Genomic DNA, 5,563 nt, shown 5'->3' on the forward strand with positions numbered 1-5,563 from the left:
AAACCAACTCCTAATCTAAGATTTACAACTGATTCTCTAATCTTTCAACTATCCTAAATCTCTCATGTTATCCTACATTCGATAACATTTACAAATATGCCTCACTATACTTAATTAAATCCCTATTCTAGCTTCTCTCATTAAAATCACTCAAAACCTTAATAATTACATTAATTCAACACTTAGGAAACCAAATTCCTTAAAACACAAGACCCCCTATGTCTACTAAAATACAATGATTCTTCTGAGCTGAATGCTCCTGCATCAGACTCCCAAAGTAGAAAACATTCATGATCTCCTGATCATGTGTCTTCATATGTTGATAGAAAACCTCTAGGGTCCCAAACTTTAGTGTGTAGTTTTTGAATGCTCTGCACCTTTGCAGTTGTTGTATGTTTGTTGTCTTCTGTTTCATCTTCCTCTCCTTGTCAATCAGGTTCAAGTTCTGATTGATCATCCTTCTTGCTGTCATTCTTCTCCATATGGATTGTTTCATCATCAACTACCATAATTCTTCAATCTCCATTTCTAGCACATCCTTGGGCTAGTCCATACTCTGCCACCTACTGTTACCTCTTTCTCTTTGTTTCAGGTTGTTGTTGTTGTTCACTAACTCTTCAAACTGTTGTTCTTCTCTTTGAAGTTTTCGAATTCTTACTCTTACTCTTACTTTTTCTGCCTCTCTTTCATCCTTACCCTCTTTCAGTATTATCTCTTTCTGCATTAAATCCTGACTTTCCAACATTCTCTCTAGCAATTGAACATCTCTGTTCCATGGATTAAAATCTTCCACAGAATCCTCTTCTACCGTCTTTACTTGGCTGCTCACCTGTGCCAAATTTCCTCTAGCATCTGCAACTAAAACTGCACTCACAAAACAATTATTAAAATAAAAAACATAAGGCCTCCGTGCCTCTTCCTCCTTTGGAAACACTTTAGTATGTTGCTCTGATTTCTCCTCTTCTATCAGCACATCAGTATGCTGATTCAACCCCTTTAAAGAATTCTTTAAATAATTCTATAATGTACTCTCAAGACTATATGTTAGTCTCCCCTCCACATCATCTGTTGTAATGATGTCTTTCTGCTCTTATCCATTGTAGTGGACTCCTTCCTCTGCAATCACATTGTCATACTCTGAATTTCATACCAAATACTCTAGCAACTAAATTTCTCTGTGAAACTTCATAAGTGCTTCATCATTACTTATGATTCCTGTATTTATACACAAATTATCATTTTGAAAATTACAAGGTTCAATAGTCTCAACTATTGCTTCACATATCTGTTCTTCAGACTAAATTTCATCTCCTTTCACAAGAAATTTTTCCTTTGTGGTCATAGCTTCAAACATCAATGTATTACTAAATTCTTTCTGCTGCAATAATTCACTATTTTTCTCATTCAAGAGACATTCCCCATCATTCTTTACTTCAGAGTTTTTATCTTCTGAAAGATACTCTTCCATACTTTTGACAACTTCGAAATATTATTCATCCTATGCAAAACCTATAATCACATCAAAATTATTGGATTCAACAATATAAGGTTTTACATTCTCCGGCGGGTCTACATTTGTCCAACAGTTCAAAAAATCATCAATAATTCCTTCTTCTTCACCTAGAACTTCACACTGCTCTGGTTCACAAATGGACACTTCCATTTCCAACTCAGCTTTTCAGAGTTTTTCCATCAGCCACTTTACTTGCTTCTATTGTAGCCTTCTCTGTAACTTAGACCACTTCACTAGCTTCTTCTTTAATACCCAACCTAGTCTTTGTTTTTCCTCAAGTATCATCCTTAATACATTGAGTTTTTCTTTCATCTCAGCAATCTCTTTGTCAATTTCCCCTTGATTCATTCTCTTGGCATTTGCCTTGGCATCCTCCTTCACTTTCCTTCTGTTGTGGTCTTCCTCAAAACTCTGCTATGACTATCAGTAGTCATCTTCTCCTTCTCTATCTTCATGAGCTCCTTACTCACTTACTATGAGCTGCATTAAAGCCTCTGCAACAACAAGTCCTCCCCGCTGCCTCTTACCTCACCAAGCTTTCCTCTGTACTTGGTCTTTTGGCAAGCACTTGGTTCTATATCTCTAGAACCTCTTTTGAGCACTTCTCTCTGCTCCTTCTAGGCTTCAACTCATCTGCACCTTTTAAGAACACAGTTGTCCTCTTGTATTTCGATCTCTAATGAAATACTAGGTTTTGACCACCTCTTCTTTCACTTAGAAACTCTTACTAGCTTCCTTCATTACTTAGCAATTCTACCCACATCCTCTGTGGAATTTCCTTTGTGAGCTGCAAAAATACCTCTACAGTAACAAGTCTCCTTCTTGCTACATATTCCTCACTAAGCTTCTCTCCTTTGAGCTCAGTCTGTTCTAAGCCAGAGGGAGGTTCTAAGCAAGTTTTTATTTCAAACATTTCATCATTATATTGCTGGACTATGACTTTTCTTCAAAACTTCGTTTTGAAGAAAATTCGACATTTCATCTTTTGTAATATATTACCATGTAAATTTCAAAGTTTTCAGTTCTTGGATATTTCAGATGCAGCCCTGGTCATCCTTTTCCGAAATCCAATGCCATCATCCTTGCAAAAAATTTCCAAGAGGTTCATCATTTAAGTCAAAAATCAAAGGAAACAACGAAAACAGAGTTTGTATTAGAAAGTGAAAAGTGTCAAAGCAAAAACATTAGGAAAGTGGGTTTCATGAGCTAAAATTTCAAAAGCTCTTGGTTTATAAGCAATGTCTTCATGTGATAAGCTCATTTGCAAAAGAGAAGCAAGATAGAGCAAATTCGATGAGCAAGTGAGAAATTGGGTGAATTTGGGCGAAAATCGGTCGGCACAGCGCACTGGGCAGGAGGCACCCATCAGGCACGGCGCACTGGGCCTTAGTCTGTAGTTCATTTTAACATGGGCGCGGCGCATTGGGCGAGCTGCGTGGTGCATACAGCCAGAGGGTCCCAAAATTGTCAAAACTTCCTCAAATTTCCAAAATTGCTCAAACCTTCCAATGTGCAAGTAAGCTAAGCTCTTTTCCTTGCTAGTGAAGGAGCTTTTCTTAATGTTTATGGTGGTTGTGTAAAAGAAAATGCAAACCCTAATATCTTGCAATCTCTCAAAAGCCATTGCCTAGGGTTTTGTACTTGTCATTTTTCTGCCTTCTACCTCTCCTTCACTTTTCATTCCTCCACTTATTTTTTCAACTTATCACCCATTTCCTAACTCCCATATTTAGTCATACCTATCCCCAATTCCCATTTTCCCAAATCCCTAGTCCTAATTATCCCAAACCCTAGTTAAAAATTCCCAAACCCTAATGGTTGTCCCAAGAGCCTCATGTCACCATTTGGTAGAGTGTACCATCATTCATAGGGTTTTCATCATCATGCCAAGTTCCACTGGGTCATTTTATGCCTTGTTCATGCTTCAATTGCGCCTAGGTAGGGTCATTTCCCTCTCCTAGGGTTTTGAAGGCAATTTCTCTTGGATGGTCAAATCATAAGCAAAACTTGTATCCTGATGTTCATACACCTTCCCCTATCCTTAATGTACCTTATTAAACACTTCCCATCACTGAGATTGATCCGGATTTAAACCGGAACGCAACAAATTACAGAGATAACCATATACACAAAGATGCAGCGGAAATAATACTTCATTTCATTAATGGAAAATACTGAAATATGCTTACAAACAGAAATGGAAATAAACTAGCTAGGGCGATGGTAGCTTATCTCTGAGAAGAGATGTGATGGCTACATGCCTCTGAACTGTGTTACAATGAGGCTCGAAGGCCTATTTATTGTTGAGAAACAATGGAAAACCCTTAACATTCCAAAACCTAACCCTAGGAGATGAAACGCCAAACTGTGGGCCCCGTTTGGGGGTAAATTGGTACATCAACTTCCCGGGGTCGTAACTTTGGCATATGATCTCCGTTTGACGCGTACAATAGCTCGTTAGAAAGATCTATCCGAGTACTACCACTTTGGGAGGCAACATCGGTCCATGGACCCATGTTGCCCCAGATTCCCAAAAAAACGTCGTTTAGGGCCTCAAAACGGCTCCGGAAGTTCAGGACCCGAAAAACTGCTAAAAATAGTAAACTGTGCTACAATTAAGGAAACTGAAAATGCTGAGAAAGACAATGTTGGGGGTCCAGGTGGACTTGGCAGGTGGCCACCAATATCCACCTGGATCATTCCTCCCCCCTTAGGAAGCAATGGTCCCCATTGCGTTGAGCTCCTCCATGAGATGAGGAAACTTCTGCTGAACTTGTTCCCTGGTGAGCCACTTGCCCTGCTGAAGGAGTTGGCCTGCTTTGACAACTCGATACAGTTGGATATTCTGTTGGCGAGTGTTCTTGATCTGTGTGTCCATGATCCGATCAGTTGCAGCTTGTTCCATGCAATCTGGATTTAATTCTGTGGGTTTGAGCTGTTCTGCAATGTCGGATGTGTCTAGCAATGGTGGAAAGTATGGCCGAAGGCGGTCCACATTGAACACTGGGTGCAGGCCAAGGAATGGGGGAATGCTGAGCTCAAATGCATTGTCTCCCATAGCCTTAGTAATGGTGTAAGGACCATATCGGAGTGGTCTCAATTTCCGATAGGCTCCAGTAAGGCGTTCCTTTTGCAAATGCAACCAGACTTTGTCGCCCACCTGAAACTTGTGTGGCACCCGATGTTGATCATGTCGCTGCTTGTACTTGGCATTTGATTTCTCAAGGATGTCATGGACCTGCTGGCGAATATGTTGGATGCGCTCAATGAAGCTGGTGGCCTTATCTGTTTCGGACTGGACATGAGCTGAATTCATGTGAGTAGCTGCAAGTGGCATGGCCACATCAATGGGGCATAGTGGCTGGAATCCCAAACCCACCTGAAAAGGGCTATGGCCAGTGGAGCTGTGAAGAGCTCGGTTGTAGCTGTGCTGAACGTAGGGGAGGCTCTCGTCCCATGTGCGAGGATGCTTTGAGTTATACATGCGCAGAATGTGCACAATCATCCTATTGACAACCTCTGTCTGGCCATCAGTTTGAGGATGGAAGGCTGTGGACTTCGTGAGTTTGGTGTCCAGCATTGACCAGAGACTGGACCAAAAGGTGCTGAGAAACCGACTGTCCCGATCTGAGATGATAGACTGTGGGATCCCAAAGTGCACCCACACTCGTTCAAAGAAGAGTTTAGCAGTGGCTTCTGCTGTGATATTCTTCTTGCAGGCCATCATAATGGCCATCTTTGAGAACCTGTCGACGACCACAAAAACACAGTCATTTCCATGCTTAGTGGAAGGAAGGCCTGACATGTAATCCATGGAGATGGATTCCCAAGGTCGACTAGGGTTAGGCAACGGGGTATAGAGGCCTTGCTTCTTAATGGTCGGTTTGGCAATGGCACAGGCAGTACATGATCGGATGTACTTCCCAACATCCTGTCGAAGATTCGGCCAATAGAAATAGTTTTGCAGTACTGCCACTGTTTTCTCGACCCCGAAATGCCCAGCAGCCCGACTGTAGTGTGCTTCCCAAATCATCTTGGCACGCTCGCTTG

The sequence above is a fragment of the Pinus tabuliformis genome, chromosome J (assembly GCF_031772625.1).
Source record: "Pinus tabuliformis cultivar Carrire ecotype Pingquan chromosome J, CPIR1, whole genome shotgun sequence".
Classification (NCBI taxonomy): domain Eukaryota; kingdom Viridiplantae; phylum Streptophyta; class Pinopsida; order Pinales; family Pinaceae; genus Pinus; species Pinus tabuliformis.